The sequence below is a fragment of the Panthera leo genome, chromosome A1 (assembly GCF_018350215.1).
Source record: "Panthera leo isolate Ple1 chromosome A1, P.leo_Ple1_pat1.1, whole genome shotgun sequence".
NCBI classification, from domain to species: domain Eukaryota; kingdom Metazoa; phylum Chordata; class Mammalia; order Carnivora; family Felidae; genus Panthera; species Panthera leo.
Window position 1 is genome coordinate 103,853,260 of NC_056679.1, and position 22,536 is coordinate 103,875,795.

The 22,536-nt window shown below is 38.2% G+C and overlaps 1 pseudogene; it reads right to left on the reverse strand.

Annotated features, from left to right (window-relative positions):
* Window positions 1-830: 830 nt before the first annotated feature.
* On the reverse strand, window positions 831-21,091 carry LOC122229927 (annotated as a pseudogene).
* Window positions 21,092-22,536: the final 1,445 nt, after the last annotated feature.

The following is a 22,536-nucleotide window of genomic DNA, read 5'->3' on the forward strand; positions in this document are numbered from 1 at the left end:
AATGAAAATGAAATACACACATACATGAAAGTAAAATCATTTTTTCAGAAATAAAGGGTTGGGGTTTTTTCATAGGATGTTTACCTAAGACTTTCCACTAGACTAAATATAAAAGTAGAAAACAGTTTTCCAGGGCACCAGGAGGCTCAGTTGGTTAAGCATCCAACTCTCGATTTCGGTTCAGGTCATGATCTCAGGGTTCGTGGGATTGAGTCCCTACATCGAGCCCTGCATTGGGCTCCACACTGATAGCACAGAGCCTGTCCGGTATTCTCTCTCCCCCTCTTTCTCTGCCTCTGCCCAATTCGTGTGTGTAAATGCACACACACTCTCTTTCTCTCTCTAAAAAACAAACAAATAAATAAATAAATAATAACATAAAAACTTTTTTAAAAAGAGTTAAATTTCCATTAATATGTGAATAATCAGAAAGCATTATGGCATTATGATTACTTGTAACAGAACAAGAAAGACATCAGGGATCTGCTTCCCTAACAGGCATCTTGGATTTTTTTTGTTTGTTTGTTTGTTTTGTTTTGTTTGTTTGTTTGTTTGACTGGATACAGTATCCTTTATTGGTGGTACATGACAAGGTAGGTTTCCCCAAACCCTCACCTTCTTCAGGGGATCTGGGATGGAAACTGGGTAGAGGTCAGGAGATTCTCAGTGTGTTGTGAGATGAAATGGGGCAAGGTCTCCCCAACAGCTGAGGGCCTCTCTCTTCCTCTTGCTCTCACTGGGGCTGGTGGTCCAGGGGGCTCTTACTCTTTGGAGGTCATGTGGACCATGAGGTCCACCACCCAGGTGGTATGGCCAAATTCATTATCATATCAGGAAATGAGCTTTACAAGGTGGTCACTGAGGGCAATGGCAGCCTCAGCATCAAAGGTGGAAGAATGGGTGTCACTGTTAAAGTCGCAGGAGACAACCTGGCCCTCAGTGTAGCCCAGGATGCCTTTGAGGGCACCTTCTGATTTCTGCTTCACCAGCTTCTTCATGTCATTGCATTTGACAGCTTTCTCCAGCAGAGCAGATCCGTGACTGACACGTTGGTGGTGGGGACACAGAAGGCCATGCCAATAAGCATCCCATTCAGCTCAGGGATGACCTTGCTTATAGACTTATTGGCACCAGTATCAGCAGGGACGATGTTCTGAGCAGCCCCTTGGCCATCATGCCACAGCTTTCCAGAGGGGTTGTCCATGGTTTTCTGGGTAGCAGTAATGGTATGGACTATTGTCATGAGTCCCGCTAAGATGCCAAAGTTGTCATAGATGACCTTGGCCAGAGAAGCCAAGCAGCTGGTGGCGCAGGAGGCATTGCCGACCATCTTGAGGGAGTTGTCTTACTTCTCGTGGGTCACGCCCTTCACAAACATGAGGGCATCAGCAGAAGGGGCAAAGATGATGACCCTCTTAGCCTCAACCTCCAGGTGAGTCCCAGCCTTCTCCATAGTGGGGAAGCCTCCAGTGGACTTCACAACACACTCAGCACCAGCATCACCCCATTTGTTGCTGGTGGGATCTCACTCCTGGAAGGTGGAGATGGGCTCCACTTGTCCATTGAGGACAAGTTTCCCATTCTCGGCTTTGACTGGACGGTGGAATTTGCCATGGGTGGAATCATACTGGAACAAGTAGACAATGTAGCTGACGTCAATGAAGGGGTCATTGCTGGTGACAGTTTCCACTTTCCCAGAGTTAAAAGCAGCCCCGGTGACCTGGTACCCAATACGGCCAACTCCATTTACTCCGACCTTCACCACTGTGACTTGCAGATGTGGCTGGCACTGCACCAGAAGACGCAGCTGTCTGTCAAACGGGGAGGAGCAGAAAGCCTGATTTTGTTGATTTTAGTTATACTCAGTGGTGTGGCAGTTACTATTTAACAACCCTCTCCTGTGGGCCAGTATGGTCTGTGCCAGCACACTTTCCCCCATTTGAGGCAAAGATGTTCAGCTTTCCCTGATATCATTTTGCCTATTGTCACTGACAAAGCCCAAGTTTGTTCAACAATGTATTCACCGAGAAATTTTCCAGCTTTGAAGAGCCCCCTGACCAAGTGAAATTTAATTTGAAATTAGAAATGAGGTCAACAATGTTACTCTACTAAAACAGTGGTTAAGTCCATGGGACTTTTTTATTTTTAAGTCCTTGGGATTTTAGACAGTCAGACTGAAATCCTATTAATTCCTAGAAGACATGATTCTGAGCTTGCCACTTAACCTCTGTAAACCACTTTTCCATATCTCTAAGTTGAACATAATACGAGCGCTGCCTTACTGTTTCATAAAAATTAAACTAAATAATCCATGTAATGTATATCCTGTAATCACCATATGTGCATAGACATACACAGACAAAAAAAAACCACTCAAATTACATTATCTACTCTTATTCTTTGAGAAAAACCAGAGTATTTACAGCTATAAACTTCCAAACTAATAGTCTATCTTGTGTAAAAATGAATTCGCTTTCCTGAGTTATTTATAGTGGCACTTGAAATTTATTTTCAAAAATGAACAAGTACATTTAATTTAAAATTAATAAGACCATTATTGTGTATTCATTAAAATTTCATGTGATTATTGGAAGCGTTTATAAGGTACGCAGTGGACTCATTATATAGAGAGACAGTAATTAAGCTTTAATAAATGGAATTTGAAACAATCATTTATAAAAATATATTATTGAATTTGAGACCTCTTATTTTAAAATCTATCTATAGTAGCTATTCACTAGAGGCAAAATAAGAAATTATATGTTTTGTGAATATTTAAACAAATAGAATTAATTTTAGGAACGGAAGACAAAGGGTAAGTCTTCCAGTCAGAGCCAATCTCCTGTCTGCTAGAAAACCATGTTGCAGTCAGGACAGTCTCCTGACTTTCTTTTCTGCATCTTCTCCTTTTTTAATAATCAAGGTCATTACTTAATGATGTCAACAGTGCCTCCTTTCTTCCTGCAAACAGTGACAATAAATGGCAGGTTTGTACACGTGTTGTCACGAAGGTCAGGATATAATTGACATCACTAATAATACCTGGGTGGTTTAATTTAATTTGCAGATAATTTCTCTGGTTTGCTTTTTTTTTTTTTCCTTATTTGCGATTTTGCAAGGGAAATGGCAATGTCTAATTTCACTTCTTTAAAACATTTGGTCACTCGAATAGCTAAATTATAAATTTCAAGAAGGCACCATGAATATTTTTTTTACAATTTTTCCCCCAGCTACTAGCACAGTGCCTGGAATGTAACTAGGGCGGATTTAATAAAGTTTTCTCAAGTGAACGAATGAATCAATGAATGAACGCACGAATGAACGAATAACGAAAATAGTGCAAAAATGTCTCAGAAATTACTAGAATTGTTCAGAGTAGTACTTTCTTACCTCACTTGTAAGCTCCTTTATTTTTTCTTTAGAGTACTTCTTATAGTGTGACAATACATGTTATATGATTATTTGATTAATGATTACCTCTCCCACTAGATTGTTCTACTAGGACAGGAGCAAGCACTTAGTAAGCACTCAGTAAACAATGATCAAGGAATGAATGGCTCCTGTTTAGGTAGCCCATTAATTAGTAGACATCAAAGTTCTACTTTAAAGTCCTATGCCCCACTTTATATGACAAGAAAACTCTGCAATAAAAGGCAAGTCTAGGGGTGCCTGGATGGCTCAGTTGGTTAAGCATCCAACTCTTGATTTCAGCTCAGGTCATGATCTCACAGTTCATGGTTCAAGTAGTGGGCTCCACACTAAGAGTGCAGCGCCTGCTTGGGATTCTCTCTCTCTTCCTCTCTGTCTGCCCCTCCCCCAATCTCGCTCCCATGCTCGCTCTTAAAATAAACTTTTTTTTAAAAAAAAGCAAGCCTATTTGATAATATTTTGTTAATGTTTATTTATTTTTGAGACAGAGACAGAGTGTGAGTGGGAGAGGGCAGAGAGAGAGAGGGATACACAGAATCTGAAGTAGGCTCCAGGCTCTGAGCCCGACATAGGATGATAATATTTATTATACATTGGCATATGCCCCAAGATTTTCAGTTGTCCTTTATACATGAGAAGTCTTTAGAGATAGAGTTTCATCTCATTTTCTCTGAATAAACATGACATGCAGACCAGCATTTGTATCCTCACGTTTAAAATATTTAATATATATTCTAGAGGTGCTGGGTGGCTCAGTTGGTTAAATGTCTGACCCTTGATTTTGGCTCAGGTCGTAATCTCACGATTTGTGAGTTTGAGCCTGCATGAGGCTCTGCAGTGACAATGCAGAGCCTAGTTGGGATTCTCTCTCTCTCTCTCTCTCTCATGCTCTGCTCCTCCCCCCTCCACTCCTCACTCTCATTCTCTCTCTCAAAATAAATAAACTTAAAAACATTTTTATAAAATACATAACATATATTCTAAAATATACAACATATTATAAATTATAATACTTTAATTTTTTTAATGATTTTATTTTTATTTTTATTTTTATTTTTGAGAGACAGACAGTGCCAGCAGGGAAGGGGCAGAGAGAGAGGGAGACACAGAATCCGAAGCAGGCTCCAGGCTCTGAGCCGTCAGCACAAAGCCCGACACGGGGCTCGAACTGACAGACTGCGAGATCATGACCTGAGCTGAAGTCGGACGTCCAACTGACTGAGCCAGCCAGGCGCCCCTAAACAGTATTATTTTAAGTGCTCTATTTCTCATCAGCCAAGTAAGCTCCAGTTATTGGTCCAACTACTTTACCTTGTTTTTGAAGGTGGGACCAGTAATATTATAAAACAAAACATGTATCTGGTCAGGTCTCAGTGTGCACCACAAAGGTGTCTGTGATTCGTGGTCCATATGAAACCAAAATATATTCAATATATAGCCCTACATATCGTCAGGGTAACTTTTGGGTCTCTTTTTATGCTCCAAGGGAAAATGCTGTGGAAAACTCCCTATACACAAACCAACAGGCTTTCTCACATATTTCCCTCTCTCTTTTCAAAGGTGAAATAAATTTAATCTGAACACTAAGGAGTCTCTTATGTAAATGTAAATTAACAAATGTAAAGCAACAGTAGCATTAATAATAGCTACCAATTATTAAAGGTCTATTACCTTCTTAGCAGTGCACTAAATCCCTATTCCTTAAAGCTATTCCTCACGACAACACTGAAAATAAACATAAGTCTCATTTTAATATTCTTCTCAAGATTGTGTAGTTGTTAACAAAGGGCACAGCTGGTATGTGAATACAGCATAAGTCCATACGAATACAGCAGAGATTTTCAACCCTGAGGCTGTTGACATTTTAAGCCAAGTAATTCTTTGGTGTGAGTGGGGTACCCTGTGCTTCTACCCAACAAATGCCAGTGAATCCCCCTCCCAGTTGCAACAACCAAAAATGTCTCCAGATATTGTCAAACGTCACTTAGAGGGTAAAATCTCCCCCACTCCCTACCCTTCAAAGCCCCACCTATCTCAAGCCATCACCCCCACCCTTGTCCTCCACCCCCATTGAGGACCACTGGAACACAATGCAGTTTCTTCACTATCATTAGGGAATGAAGGGGGGTAAGCCTAAGAGTCCAGCATTCAAATTTAACCTATTTTAGCATGTACTAAAATTGTAAAAACCGGGTATACAGTTATCTGGCAATTTAACCAAGGAAACTTCTACCTTGACAAGATATCCTAGGTAAACCAAACTTTACAAGGTAAGGTATTGTTTATTTTCTTGTGCCTTGTTTGGAAATGCTTCAATTTGGGGAAACGAAAGGAGCAAAATGGACAAAAACAGAAGTATATTGAGGTTTTCATCTGCAAGTTCCATACATTTAAGGAATTCAAGTAGGTTAGTGGAATTAAATCTGTGAGTTAAAAATGAGAGACAGGATTCCACTTCCTGTTTGTTTTCCAATTATTTTTTTGGAAACGGGGTTCACCCTGAAGTAAGAGTCATGAATGCTGTTTCTTCAGGTCCTATATCGTCTCTCACTTCTGTCTAAAGTCAGAGGATCAAAATTGCAAATGATTTTTCTAACTGAAGAAATCAATTAAAAGGATACCTTGGAATTCTGAACAGCAATTGCTGAAGGGTAGTTGTGAAAATGAATTGTTGGCTCATGTTTACTCATTTTGTGAGAACAAATACAACCTTTGTTTCTCACACACAGTATTACACCGCTGTGTTTTGTTTTTGCTTCTGATTTTGGCATTCTTGGTTTCAGGTTTCGCTTGAGATTTAAAGACGGATAGTACTGCGTAGTCAGTTACTTTAAGCCACAGCTTTGTCACGCCGTATCAGAGGTGAAGTAAATTTACCTGCTAACAGTAGTCACCAGATTTTTTGTTCCTAAAGAAGACTGTTTATTCTCCTGCTCCATAAAACAAGTTGTATGTAAATATCTTATATCTCCACAACACCAAGATTGATATAGCATTCCTCTAGAGTCAATGAACCTTAAAAATTAAATATGGGGGCACTTGGCTAGGTTCAGTCAATTAAGCCTCCAACTCCTGGTTTGGGCTCAGGTCACGATCTCACAGTTCATGAGTTCAAGCCCTGCATCAGGCTCTGCACTGACAATGCAAAGCCTGCTTGGGATTCTCTCCCTCCCTCTCCCTTTCTCTCTGCCCCTCCCCTGCTCACGTGCGGTCTCGGATGCTCCCTTGCACTCTCTCTCTTTCAAAATAAATACATCATACACTTTAAAAAATATTCAAGAAATTAAATATCAATAACAGACTTTCTTTTCCAACCGTGATGAAGTAACTGATATCAGTGAGCCCTTCTGAGAAAACAACTGTAAAACTGGACTATATATATCTGAGCGATGATTTTCGGGAACTGGACAATAGGCAGCCAGCTGAGAAAAGGAGAGCACGCAAAACCGGCTCCACATTTATCATAGTTTTCTGCCTATGAGCACTTGCTGGAAGGTGCACAGAAGGGGAGACCCCAAGCAAAGGCTGGAGGGCAAGACCATCCGAGTTGAGGAGTAAGGTGGTTGTTTGGATATGCAGAAACAGCTGACTTTATAAGGCAGAGTTGAAAAAAAACAGAAAGTCCGAGGGCCCAGAGGTCAGTGTGAGAGTTTGCCTCAAGCTCTTGGCTGAGGACAGGGCCATGTGTGTAAACAGTGACATTCCACAAGTGGAGCAGTGCAAAGAGAGACAAGAGTCCTGACCAAGCCAGGGGCAGGAATGCCACCAAGCACATTTGCCATAGTGCTGAGATCCTCAACGGTCACACCTTACAACTCAGGACTATGCCCTAGATTGAAAGCCATGACCCAGGACCAAGGACCGAAGTGAAACAAGCCTCCAAACAAGCCCAACAGGCACAAGAGGATCCATTAATAACTGCCTGCCAAAAGAAGAAAAAGAAAGAAAAAACACCGATGTATAAAGAAAGACAATATATTCTGGTGGCAGGAGGGGTAAGGAATTCTAAACGTGTATAAACCTATCAACAAAGCTCAAAAACACGAAAAGAAAAAATGGACAGAATCAAATCCAAAGCACTGGTGGACATGTTTTAAATCATTAACATATCATAAAATGCAGAGTTGAGGCGTTCGTTTGAATTTTGATAATTATGTATGCCCATTCCCATAACTGCCACACATATACACACACAAAAACAAGCTACGGCACATTTTTGTCACCTCAAAAATTTCCTAATACCCTTTTCCAATCAAATAACTACCACAGTCCCCAACAACAACCCTGATTTCTTTACCATAGATTAGTTTTGTCTCTGGAGTTCCTGTAAATAGAATCATATAGAATGTATTCTTTTTGTGTCCAGTTTTGTTTGCATATATAATGATTAAACATTAAGCTTCAAACCCCTTGTTGCATACATCCATAGCTTTATTGCTATAGACTTTTCCATGTGGGAACATATCACAATTTGTTTATCCATATTCTTTTTGAAGGACATTTGGGTTGTACCCACATTTTGTATCCAGTTTTCGCCTATTATGAACAAGGCCACTATAAACATTCTTTTACAAGTCTTTCTGTGAATATGTTTTTATTTCTCTTGAAAAATACCTAAGAATGAAACTGCTAGGTCATAGGATATTTATGTTTAACTTTAAAAAAAAATTTTTTTTAAGTTTATTCATTTTTCAGAGACGGAGAGAGACAGAGCATGGCGGGGAAGGGGCAGAGAGGGGGAGACACAGAATCTGAAACAGGCTCCAGGCTCTGAGCTGTCAGCACAGAGCCCAGCGCGGGGCTTGAACTCACAGACCATGAGATCATGACCCGAGCTGAAGTCGGACACTCAACCAGCTGAGCCACCCAGGCGCCCCTATGTTTAACTTTATAAAGAACTGCCAAATATTATTCCAAAGCCGTGGCATTGCTTTAATCTTCCATAGAAGAATGTCGAAGAATTACAGGAGCTCCACGTGTTCACCAATATTGGGCATTTTTATATATAGATACAGTTATAGACACAGAGATAAATATATAGATATAGATATGTTGTTGTTAGATATATAGATATCATTTTTCTGCTATTCTAATAAACGTGAAATGGTATCTCACTGTGGTTTGAATTTTTTCTTTCCTTGATGAGAAATGATGATAAACATCTTATTATGTGTTTAATGAATGTTCATATATCATCTTTTGTGAAGTGTCTATTGACGCAATTTGCACATTTTTAAAATCTGGGACATTCATGCTTCTATGATTGAATTTACAGTGTTCCTTGTATTTTTTTAGGCAACTCAAATGTATGTGTTATAACTATTTTTCCCACTTTCTGGCTTTTATATTAGTTTTATATTTTGTGTTTATTTATTTATTTCACGATGTCTTTTGATGAAACCCACTTTATCAATAATTTCATTGAAAGTTTGTCCTTTTTTATGCATCAACCAAGAAATCTTTGACTCCACCAACATCCCAGAGATATTCTCTCTTATTTTCTTATTTTCTTTTTCTAGTGTAAGCATTATGGCTGTGTTTTAACTTTTCAGTAAATTAACCATCACAAATTATTTTATTTATTTTTTCATTGAAGTATAGTTAACATACAGTGTTACATTAGTTTCAGGTGTACAATATAGCGATTCAACAATTCAATACATTGCCCAGTGTTGTCAAGGTAAATGTACTATTAATCCCCTTCATCTATTTTACTCTTCCTCCGCTCACCTTCCCTCTGGCAAGCACCAGTTCATTGTTTGTATTTAAGAATCTGTTTCTTTGTCTTTTTTCTTTGTTCATTCAATTTGTTTCTTAAATTCCACATGTAACTAAAATCATACAGCATTTGTCTTTCTCTGATTTATTTCACTTAGCATTATACCTTCTAGCTCCATCCATGTCATTGCAAATGGCAAGATTTCATTCTTTTTTGTGGTTGAGTAGTATTCCATTGTATATATGTACCACATTTTCTTTATTCATTCATCTATGAACGGACACATGGGTTGGTTGCTTCCATCGTTTGGCTACTGTATATATGCTATAATAAACATAGGGGTGCGTCTTTCTTTTTGAGTTAGTGTTTTCATTGTCTTTGGGTACATATCCAATAGTGAAATTACTGGATCATACGGTAATTCAACCTTTAATTTTTTAAGGAACGTCCACACTTGGTTTCCACACTGGCTGCATCAATTTGCATTCGCAGCAGTGCAGAGGGTTACTTTCTCTCTGCGTCCTTGCCAACACATGCCATTTTTTGTCTTTTTGATTCAAACTATTCTGACAAGTGTAAGGTGATACCTCATTGTGGTTTTGATTTGCATTTCTCTGATGGTTAGTGATGTTGAGTATTTTTTATGTGTCTGCTGGCCATCTGTATATCTTTTTGGAAAAATGTCTATTCAGATCCTCTGCTCATTTTTTAATCAGGCTGTTTGGTTGTTTGGTGTTGAGTTGTGTAAGTTCTTTATATATTTTGAATATTAACCCTTTATCAGATATATCATCTGTAAATATCTTCGCCCATTGAATAGGTTGCCTTGTCATTTTGTTGATGGTTTCCTTTCCTGTGCAAAAGCTTTTTCTTTTTGTGTAGTCCCAATAGTTTATTTTTGCTTTTGTTTCCCTTGCCTGAGGAGACATATCTATAAAAATGTTGCTAAGGCTGATGTCAAAGAAGTTACTGCCTATGTTTTCTTCTAAGAGTTTTATGGTTTCAGGTCTCGTATTTGGGTCTTTGATATATTTTGAGTTTCTTTTTGTGTATGGTGTCAGAAAGTAGCCCAGTTTTATTCTTTTTTCCCCCCTGTATAATTCATTTTTTTAGAAATTGCCAAACCATTTTCCAGAATGATTTGACAATTTTATGCTCTCATTAGCAACATGAGAACTGCATTTACTCCATACCCTTGCCAACATTTTGTATTGTTGGTACTTTCAATTTTAGTCAACAAATGAGTGTTTAACAATATCTCATTGTACTTTCTATCTGCATTTTCCTGATAAAATTTTTTCATGTGATTATTGAACATTTAAAAAATTTATTTTAGAAGGGTATATTCAAATATTGTCATTTCACAAGATTTATTTGTAAAAGTTCGTTACCTCCCTCTCAATTGACTGCTTGTATCAGAAAGAGAGGTGTTTTTCTTTTACACTTTTTATTTTTTTAAATTTACGCCCAAATTAGTATATAGTGCAACAGTGATTTCAGGAGTAGATTCCTTAGTGCCCCTTACCCATTTAGCCCATCCCACCTCCCACACTCCCTCCAGTAACCCTCAGTTTGTTCTCCATATTTATGAGTCTCTTATGTTTTGTCCCCCTCCCTGTTTTTTATTATTTTTGTTTCCCTTGCCTTATGTTCATCTGTTTTGTCTCTTAAAGTCCTCATATAAGCGAAATCATATGATTTTTGTCTTTATCTGACTGCCTAATTTCACTTAGCGTAATACCTTCCAGTTCCATCCATGTAGTTGCAAATGGCAAGATTTCATTCTTTTTGACTGTCGAGTAATTCTCCATTGTGTGTGTGTGTATACGTGTGTGTGTATATATATGTGTGTGTGTGTGTGTGTGTGTAAAATATATATATGTTATATATGTATATACCACATTTTCTTTATCCATTCATCCATCGATGGACATTTGGGCTCTTTCCAAACTTTGGCTATTGTTGATAGTGCTGCTATAAACATGGGGGTACATGTGTCCCTTCGAAACAGCACACCTGTATCCCTTGGATAAATACCGAGTAGTGCAATTGCTGGGTCATAGGGTACTCGTATTTTTAGTTTTTTGAGGAACCTCCCTACTGTTTTTCAGAGTGGCTACACCAGCTTGCATTCCCACCAACAATGCAAAAGAGATCCTCTTTCTCCGCATCCTCGCCAACATCTGTTGTTGCCTGAGTTGTTCATGTTTTCCATTCTGACAGGTGTCAGGTGGTATCTCATTGTGGTTTTGATCTCATTTTTTGTTTTTTGGATGTTGAGTTTGATAAGTTCTTTATAGATTTTGGATACTAACCCTTCATCTGATATGTCATTTGCAAATATCTTCTCCTATTCTGTTGGTTGCCTTTTAGTTTTGCTGATTGTTTCCTTCGCTGTGCAGAAGCTTTTTATTTTGATGAGGTCCCAGCAATTCAGTTTTGCTTGTGTTTCCCTTCCCTCCAGAGACGTGTTGACTATGAAGTTGCTGTGGCCTAGATCAAAGAGATTTTTGCCTGCTTTCTCCTCAAAGATTTTGCTGGCTTCCTTCTTACATTTAGGTCTTTCATCCATTTTGAGTTTATTTTTGTGTATGGTGTAAGACAATGGTCTAGGTTCATTCTTCTGCATGTTCCTGTCCAGTTTCCCCAGCACCACTTACTGAAGAGACTGTCTTTATTCCATTGGATATTTTTTCCTGCTTTGTCAAAGATTAGTTGGCCATACGTTTGTGGGTCCATTTCTGGGTTCTCTATTCTGTTCCATTGATCTGAGTGTCTGTTCTTGTGCCAGTACCATACTGTCTTGATGATTACAGCTTTGTAGTATAGCTTGAAGTCTAGGATTGTGATGCCTCCTGCTTTGGTTTTCTTTTTCAAGATTGCTTTGGCTATTTGGGGTCTTTTCTGATTCCATACAAATTTTAGGATTATTTGTTCTAGCTCTGTGAAGAATGCTGATGTTACTTTGCTAGGGATTGTTCTGAATATGTAGATTGCTTTCTATAGTATCGACATTTTAACAATATTTGTTCTTCCTATCCAGGAGCATGGAATCTTTTTCCATTTTTTTGTGTCTTCTTCAATTTCTTTCATAAGCTCTCTATAGTTTTCAGTGTATACATTTTTTACCTCTTTGGTTAGATTTATTCCTAGGTATTTTATTTTTTGGTGCAACTGTAAATGGGACCAATTCCTTGGTATCTCTTTCTGTCACTTCATTGTTGGTGAATAGGAATGCAACCGATTTCTGTGTGTTGATTTTATATCCTGCAACTTTGCTGAATTCAGGAATCAATTCTAGCAGTTTTTTGGTGGAATCTCTTGGGTTTTCCATATAGAGTATCATGTCATCTGTGAAGAGTGAAAGTTTAACCTTCTCCTGGCTGATTTGGATGCTTTTAATTCTTTGTGTTGTCTGATTGCAGAGGCTAAGTCTTCCAATACTATGTTGAATAACAGTGGTGAGAGTAGACATCCCTGTCTTGTTCCTGACCTTATGGGGAAAGCTCTCAGCTTTTCCCCATTGAGGATGATATTAGCATTGGGTCATTCAAATAAGGTTTTTATGATCTCGAGGTATGATCCTTCTATCCCTACTTTCTTGAGGGTTTTGTCAAGAAAGGATGCTGTATTTTGTCAAATGCTTCTCTGCATCTCTTGAGAGGGTCATATGGTTCTTGTCCTTTCTTTTATTGATGTGATGAATCACGTTAATTGTTTTGCAGATATTGAACCAGCCCTGCATCCCAGGTATAAATCCCACTTGCTTGTGGTGAAAAAATTTTTTAATGTATTGTTGGATTCGATTGGCTGATATTTGTTGAGGATTTTTGCATCCATGTTCCTCAGGGAAATGGGTCTATAGTTCTCCTTTTTAGTGGGGTCTCTGTCTGGTTTTGGAATCAAGGTAATGCTGGCTTCACAGAAAGAGTCTGGAAGTTTTCCTTCCATTTCTATTTTTTTGGAACAGCTTCAAGAGAATAGGTGTTATCTCTTCCTTAAATGTTTGGTAGAATTCCCCCGGAAAGCTATCTGGCCCTGGACTCTTGTTTTTTGGCAGATTTTTGATTACTAATTCGACTTCCTTACTGGTTATGGGTCTGCTCAAATTATCTGTTTCTTCCTGTTTCAGTTTTGGTAGTGTATATGTTTCTAGGAATTTGTCCATTTCTTCCAGATTGCCCCTTTTATTGGCATATAATTGCTCATAATATTCCCCTATTATTGTTTTTATTTCTGCTGTGTTGGTTGTGATCTCTCCTCTTTCATTCTTGATCTTATTTATTTGGGTCCTTCCCTTTTGCTTTTTGATCAAACTGGCTAGTGGTTTATCAATTTTGTTAGTTCTTTCAAAGAACAAGCTTCTGGTTTCATTGATCTGTCCTACTGTTTTTCAATAGCATTAATTTCTGCTTTAATCTTTATTATTTCCTGTCTTCTGCTGATTTGGGGTTTTATTTGCTGTTCTTTTTCCAGCTTCTTAAGGCGTAAGGTTAGGTTGTGTATCTGAGATCTTTCTTCCTCCTTTAGGAAGGCCTAGATTGCTATATACTTTCCTCTTATGACTGTCCTTGCTGCGTCCCAGAGGTTTTGGGTTGTGGTGTTAAGGCCCAGTTTTATTCTTTTTGCATGTAGATATCCAACATAATAAATTACTTTTGTATAAAAATTTAAGATAGAGGTCAAGGTTTCTTTTTCTCACTGATATCCAGGTATTCTGGTTATGTTTGTTTTTGTTTTTTAAAAAAAGTCTTTGCTTTGGAGGCACCTGGATGGCTCATTTGGCTGAGTGTTTGACTCTTGATCCCAGCTCAGGTTTTGAACTCAGAGTTGTGAGTTTAAGCCCCATGTTGGTTTCCACACCCAGAGTGGAGCCTACTTAAAAAACAAAAAAAGACTGATTTTTCATTGATTTAATTTAATATTTTGATCAAAGACCGACTGGCTATGCACGCATTTGCACAGTCATACTGTTCTATTTCTTAATTTACTTTTCTTTTTCGTTGCCTTATTATTCTATCCTCATTTATATACAAATGTGTATTTGTATGTTTATTATATACACATATGGAAATATGAATATACATCACATACATGTATTTTCTGGATTCTCTAATCCCTGCTGTTAATCTATTCATCTGAACATACTTATGATGCATTGTCTTACTTCCTAGGGATTTATAGTCAATCTTCAGGCCAAGTACTGTTAAGTCCTCCAACTTAGTTCTTTTTTGAGATTCATTGGGCTGATCTACATTGTTTGCACTTCTGTATATATTTTGGAAACGCCCTATTTATTTCTTCAAAATAGCCTGCTGGGATTTTGATAGAAATTGGATCTATAGATCAGTTGAGGTACAACAGAGAGCAATATGACTCCACCAATTCATGAAGAGGATATTATATATTTATTTAGGACTTCTGTAATTTCTCTCAGCTATGTTTCATAGTTTTCCATGGAGAGATCTAACATAACTTTCATTAGATCTACTACTTAGGATTTGATGTTTTTAAATATAATTATGAGGGTATTAATTTTTAACTTACTTTACAGATGGTTTGTTGAACGTATATAGAAATGTAATTGATTTATGTGTTAATATTATATTCTTGATCTTTCAAAATACCCTTTTCAGTTTAATCATTTTTCTTATAAGTAGCACAGAGTCTTCTAGAACCACAATCATATCATTCTCAAATAATGACAGTTTTACTTCTTGTTTTCCAATGTGTACTTTTTTTATCTTGTTTTTCTACCCTATTGAATTGGTAGGGACTTCTAGCAAAAGTTGAATAGAAATAGTGAGAACAGATATTTTTGCTTTTTTTCAAAATTTAAAGGAAAAGGATTAATGTTTTAATATTAAGTATGGTATTAGCCATAGATTTCCCATAGATGCCTTTCACCGTATTAAGGCACTGCCCTTTTGTTACTTGATGAAAGGTCACGAAGCAGTTTCAAATTTTGTTATGTGTTTTTTTTTACGTACAATGGAAGATTACACAAATTTATTTTATTTTGTTAATAAGATGAATTATAATGACTTATATTCAAATGGCAAATCAAGCTCATTCATTCCTGGAATGAACTCATTGGTCACATATTAACCTTTCCACGTGTTATTAGATTTGATTTGCTAAATTTTTAAAGAGAATTCTGTATCTATATTCATAAAAATTTTGTCTGAAATTTTATTTTATTATTTTTGTCTTTGAGAAGTTTTAGTATTTAGGTGACCTTGGTCTTAGAAACACAAAACCACAAAAAGAATTATGAAGCCTTCCTCTATTGTTATTTTTCTGTAAGAGCTTGTATAGGCTGTAATTATATCTTTTAAAAATATTTGGTAGGGGGCACCTGGTTAAGTGTTCCACTTCAGCTCAGGTCATGATCTCACAGCTCATGAGTCTAAGCCCCACATTGGGCTCTGCACTGAAAGCATGAAGCCTGCTTTGGATTCTCTGTCTCCCTTTCTCTCTGCAGCTCCCCCACACCACCTCAAGATAAGTAAATAAACATTTAACAAAATATTTGGTAGAATTCTCAGGGTAAGAATTCAAGAATGGACAGTTAATTGCAGGGAGAGAGGAGGGAATTCGTCATCAAGAATTCAACTCCTTGAGTAAATACGGCACTAATCATACTTTCTATTTCTTTCTATGTTAATTTCTGCAATATATGTCTTTCCAGGAACTTGTCCATTCATCCAAATTGTAGAATTTATTGGTATAGAATTATCCATAATATCCTATTGTTTTCATTCTATTGTCTATTGTATATATACCTACTGATGCCTTCTTTCTGATTCCTGAGGTTGATGATGTGCGTGTTCTCCTTCTTTTTTTCCCTTGATTAGTCTTACTAGGGATTTAAAATTTTAATAATCTTTTTAAAAGTCCAACTTTTAACTTTGTTAGAAAAACAAGAGTAAAAAAACTTAAAATAAGTAGGATGAAGGAAACAGCAAAAATAATAAATGGAAATCAATGACAAGGAAAAGACCACAGAGAAAACCTGAATAAAGCCAAATATTAATACTTTTAAAATTTTTTAGACATGAAAAATACCTAGTAAGACTGATCTAGAAAAAAGGACAAAAATTCAAATTACCAGTATCAGGGCTAATCGCTACATATACTACCAATGTTACAAAGGACCTTTTTAGCAATAAAATTGACAGCTAAGAAAATGGACAGCTGCTCAAAATACACAAATTGCCAAAGTGACACAAGAATAAAGAACATTTTTAAATCGCAATCTATCTGCTAAAAATTGAGTTTTTACTTAAAATCTTTCCAGTTCGAAAGTGTCATGTGTGAATTCTACCAAATATTTAAGGAGAAAAAAAGTTAATTCAAGCGATTTGTCTAATGAATTCTGTCCAATATTTGGGGGGAAAATCCATTCTTATACATACTTGGGAAAAAAAATTTAAAGAAAAAAAATACAGGAGGACACATTCCCTAACGTTTTTGTGAGGTTTACTTAACCCTGACACTAAACCCAATGAAGATATTACAAGAAAAATAACTACAGACCAGTATCTCTCATGAACACAGAAATTTTCAACAAACCATTAGCAAATCCTATCTGGAAATATATACAAAGAATAACATAACGTGACCAAGTGAGATTTATCCCAGGGATGCAAAATTAATTTACCATTTGTATAAACTGATGTCATTCACCATATAAACTGAATAAAAGGGAAATCACATGAGTACCTCCATATACGCAGAAAAGTTCTTAGCAAAATTTGGCACCCGTACATGATAAAACCTTTTATCAAACTAGAAATATAAAGGAACTACCATAAATTAATAGAGGACACGTATTTCCTAAAAACATCTACAGCCACCATTACACATAATGGTGAAACAGTGAATTCTTTCTCCCTTCATACTGTGAATACCGCCAGGATCTGACTTTTAACAAGTCTATGTGGCATTGTACTAGAGGTCCTTAGCCAAAAAATTAATCAAGAAACCTAAATGAAAGCTAGAAGGATTGAAAAAGAAATAAAACTATACTTTATCCAATCTTGTGTTGTGGGATATTGGAGTACTACATTTATAATGTAGAATGCTACTGTCAATAGGAAAACCAAATGGATTATACATACAACATAAATAAATCTCAAAAACTTTGCCATGAGTAAAGAGAAGCCAAATACAAGAGTAGGTACTACACTATTGCATTTATGTGGATTTCGAGAACAAGCAACCTAGAGCAAAAGATTTCAGAAGAGTGGTTGCTTTCAGGAGAAGCATTGCTTTCTCTTCTGGGGCTGGAGAAGGGCACACGGAAATCAGGGGTTGTGGGAATGTTCTTTACTTTGATAGTGCTGTTGGTTACATGGTTGTGTGCCTTTCTCAAAACTCATTAAACCATGCCATTTAAGGTTTATTTCAACGGATGTAACCTCTCCCTTGACAAAAAATTTAAATAAAATGCCCAAAGATGTTAATAAATCACGCAAAATGAATCTGTTGTGACAGCGGTCGAGATAGCAGTTACACAGTGCCAGGAATTGTGACTTGAGAGAGAAATGAGGCAGCCTCTGCAGGACTGGTAAACGTTCTGTGTTTCAATCTGGGTACGGTTTGTGTGCCAATATGTTTACTTTGTACAACTTCAATACGCTGATGATACGGGCATTTTTTAATGTGTTCACCATAATTAGCATTTAAAATTTGGATGCCAGTCATCACAAAAGTCCTCTCCATCAATTCCTAGTTAGAAATGCATATAGTGCGCCATTGATACAATGGGATGGAAAGAGATGGCTGGCTGTACCACCCTATCATGCATAATAACCTCCTCGTGGAAATGCTTTAACCTGTTACTATGACAGCATGCTTTGACTCTGGCATTCACAGAGAATAAATCTTTTCCATTTAATCTGTCCAGTTGCTTTGTTATTAAAGATGACAAGGAAGCAACAGCGAGCATCGCTAGAGAAATCACAGCCATATACATCTGTCACATTATAATACAGTGGGATCGGAGATCATTCAGGAGTGTCATAATTATAATTTCAGAAAACCAAATGCTATTTATGTGATAACATCCACCTGTATCTCTTTAACTTGTATTTTCAATTTACTGCCTGTTTACATCGATTCAAAACCGAATTCCTGCCTGTCATTAAATACTATGTAAATAAGTTAGGCCTAACTGTGAAGGATCAGAAGCTAACAGGGAAACTTCAGCATCTGGGGCCAGAAGATTCTATTTTAACAACACGCATATGGTCCTTGAAGCGTAGCTCAAGCATTTTGATAGACATGCCAAGATTCAACGAAGGAGACAGACTTTTACCACAGATGAAACTATCTCGCAGTGAAAGAGAACAGATTAATGGAAGTGTCAGGGTTCTTTGGTTGCAATCTACAGAAATTTGTTCTGGCTAACACATGCAAAAAGAGAGAGAATTCATCATAAATAGATTTGGGAATTGCTCACTGGATTAAGGTGAGGAAGGACAACAAGGCACCTGTGAGGCTTTGAAAATGGGCACTGATGGAAATATGTATTGGAGACCGCTTGGCCCCACCTCATATCCTCTTGGGTCAATCTTCTATTCGGCCATTGCTACCAAACACAATTACCCAGGTATAATGTGACAGTCTCTTCTGTACACTGTCTTCTCTGCCCCAGAGTATGCTTGTGAGAGCCACTCATGCACATGCACAAAAACATGGAGATGGGAAGGAAGAGCAACTCATGTGGCAATTAATGGGACATCAGCTGCCGGAAAAAAAAAATATTACCATCTTCCATCCCCCAACTGGGTAATTTTGAGCTGCTTTTCACATGGTACCCCATATGGTCCCCAGCAAGATTAAATCTCAATTGCCTATGGCAGTGATCAACTTGAACATGAATCTCTGAATGAACTCTCCCTCCTTCCCTGTTTTAGCCTCTCTGTCCTCCGCATCTGTTGCTTGGAACCACTTCCGAAGACATACTTCCTGCCCACAAGCCCTGTGCTAGGCTCTACTCTTGTTCTTTCAGGAACATGTCAGCTAAAACAAAATTATATGGAGGGCCCTGTGGCTGCCACAGGAGGTAACTTTCAAATCTATTCAGTCATTTTTGTTCCTCTGCCTATGATTCAAATCCTGAGAGAGAGCACACATTTGGTCAAGGTTGAATCCCATGCCTATCCTATACATATGAATGCTAAGTCACGATAGATAGTCCCTCAGAGAGAAAGAGGTAATTTGTAGAAGGAAGGAAGGAAGGAAGGAAGGAAGGAAGGAAGGAAGGAAGGAAGGAAAGAAGGAAGGAAGGAAGGAAGGAAGGAAGGAAGGAAGGAAGGAAAGGAAGGAAGGAAGGAAGGAGAGAGGAAGAAAGGAAAAAAAGAGGAGAAAAGTTACCCTTCCTGTATCTTTCTGTGTATCCAAAATATGGCATTAAAAACCTGAGAAGCAGGACACCTGGGTGGCTCAGTTGGTTAAGCATCCAACTTTGGCTCAGGTCATGATCTCAACGTTCATGAGTTCAAGCCCCACATTGGGCTCTGTGCTGACAGTGCAGAGCCTGCTGGGGATCCTCTCTTTCCCTTTCTCTCTGCCTCTCCTCCCCTGTGTCCTCTCTCTCTCTCTCTCTCTTTCTCTCTCTCTTTCTCTCAAAATAAACAACCTTCTTTAAAAAACACAAAAATTGTTTTTAAAAATTAAAAAACTAAAAAGTAAAAACATGCGAAGCAAACTTAGCAAAGTGAAATTATTTAAATTCTATTCCTAAATTAACAGCACATATAATATCATATTTACAATGAATTTATTTCCCTGAGTGTTTGAAATTACAGGTCACTTATACTTATGGTGATTGATTAAAAATTCATCAAGAATCTGAGGATGATTAGATGAGAACCTCACACCCTACTCATTGCTGCCAGAGAGGAGCCAAGCCTTCTAAACAAGATGGAGTAAACACGTTGCATCGTACCAGTCTCACTAACTACAACTAAACACACTGAACAAAATACACACAGCGATTATCAGGAGACCGTGAGAGACAGACAAGGCAGACTGGCTAAGGACCTACAGACTTAAGGAACAATGGGGTAGTGAGTTTACTGGTTTGCTTTGGTTTTGTCTCCTTTATTTCTTGGCCTTCACACTAGAGCAGCCTACAACCTGAAACACAAAGCAATAAAGCAATGCAAAGATTAGAGGCTGCCCTTTGCCTGGGTGGCTCAGCCGGTAAAGCTGCAGACTTTGGCTCAGGTCATGATCTCGGGGCTCATGAGGGGCTCTCTGATGTCAGCACCGAGCCCGCTTTGGATCCTCTGTACCCCCCGTCTCTCTGCCCCTCCTTTGCTCATGCATGCACATGAATGTGCATGCAAGCTCTCTCTCTCTCTCTCAAAAATAAATATTAAAAAATAATAAAAGAGAGCCTGCCCTTCTCAGGTCATGATCTCGTGGTTCATGGGTTCGAGCCCCACGTCGGACTCTGTGCTGATAGCTCAGAGCCTGGAGCCTGCTTCAGATTCTGTGTCTCCCTCTCTCTCTGTCCCTCCCAGACTCATGCTCTATTTCTGTCTCAAAAATAAATGAACATAAAAAAAATTCAAGAGAGCCTGCCCTTGCTAGCCAGAGCATGGAGAGGAAAGCACCCCTTAGGACAGACCCTTTGGACCAAACCTCCCCTGCTACAGGGAAACACCGCAGAAGAAACTGCTGTCTCTCTTCTCATCAGGCATTGGCAGTGTCTGTGGAGCAGAGCCTGTCACATCCCCACACTGCACCAATGAAGAAGAGGCTGCAGTGTCCCTCCTCCTGCCCACCTCTCCCTGGGTGCTGTGGATACTGTGGCGTAGAATCCTGTCAACAAACCCCACTATGCAGTACCTACAGAAGAGGCCGAGCCCTGTCCCCTACCTCATCCAACAGCCCATCTTGCTCTACATGAATATAAACAGGAACCATGTCTACAGTCCTTGCTGTGCACCAAGGAAAGGTCAGCCAAGGGGAGGCACTCCACCTTCTCCCAGTCAGACTATGGAGATCGGGAGATCAGAATGAGCAGAACAGTGAGCTGGGTACACAGATTCTTCTATCTCAGCATAAACTCGGTCACACCCCCAACCAACCCATGGGTGAAACTGACTAGCAGCAATAGAGCAAAAGCTTTGAAAAGTGAACTGCGGTATGGAATACCACTCAAGTTTCAAACCGGCCTCAGCAGCACACGAGCAGGATAAGGAAAATCACCGAGCAAAAGTTTAAAAACTAAACTGACGTCGGAACTATGACCCACCTACAAAAGTAGGTCACGCTTCCTGAACCTAATCAGGTCTGTTGCCTGGTACAATAGAATATTTAAGTAGCACACAGAGTATCATAACCTAATACTTTAAAAGTCCAGAACACAATCCAAAATTATGTGTCAGACCAAGAACCAATAAATCCTCAACTCAAATGACAACCGATAATCATCAGATGCCAATATTGAGATAATCCAAATGCTGGAATAATCTGACAAGAATTTTAAAGCTGTTATAAAAATGCTCCATCAAGAAATTACACTCTTGAAACAAATGGAAAAATAGAAAGCTCCAGCAAAGAAATGGAAGATATGACTAAGAATCAAATAAAAATTTTAGAACTAAAAATATACCAACTGAAGTTGAAAACCTCCCTGGATGGGCTCAGGAGCAGAATGGAAATAAACAGAGGGGGCAGAAATCAATAAACATAAAGAAAGATCAATAGAAATTATGTAATCTGAATAAAGAGAAAATAGACTAAAAATATAAAGTACAGAGTCTCAGGGTACCTGGATGGCTCAGTCAATTAAGATTCCGACTTCGGCTTAGGTCATGACCTCACGAGTTCGTGGTTCGAGCCCAATGTCGGGTTCCATGCTAACAGCTCAGAGCCTGGAGCCTGCTTCTGGTTCTGTGTCTCCCTCTCTCTCTGCCCTGCTGGCTCACACTCTGTCTCTCTCTCTCTCAAAAATAAACAAACTTAAAAAAAATTTTAATAAAATAAAATAAAGTACAGAGCCTCGTGAATAGTGGGGCAATAAGAAAAGATCTATCATTTCTGTCACTGAGGTCCCAGAAGGAAATAAGGAAGAGGCTGGGACTAAAAGAAAAATATTTTAAAAACTAGTAGCTGAAATATTCGCAAATTTGAAAAATGACATAAATCTACAAAAAAAAAGAACAATAGTAAATAGGATAAATGCAAAGAAATACATCCTCTGATATATCATAGTCAAAATTCGCAAAACTAAAAAATTAAAGAGAAAAAATGTAAAAGCAAGAGAGAAACAGTATGTTACCTATGAGGAAGCAACAATTCAACCCCCCCCCAAATATTTCTAACCAGAAGCAACAGAAGATAAAAAGAAGTCACCCAACATTTTT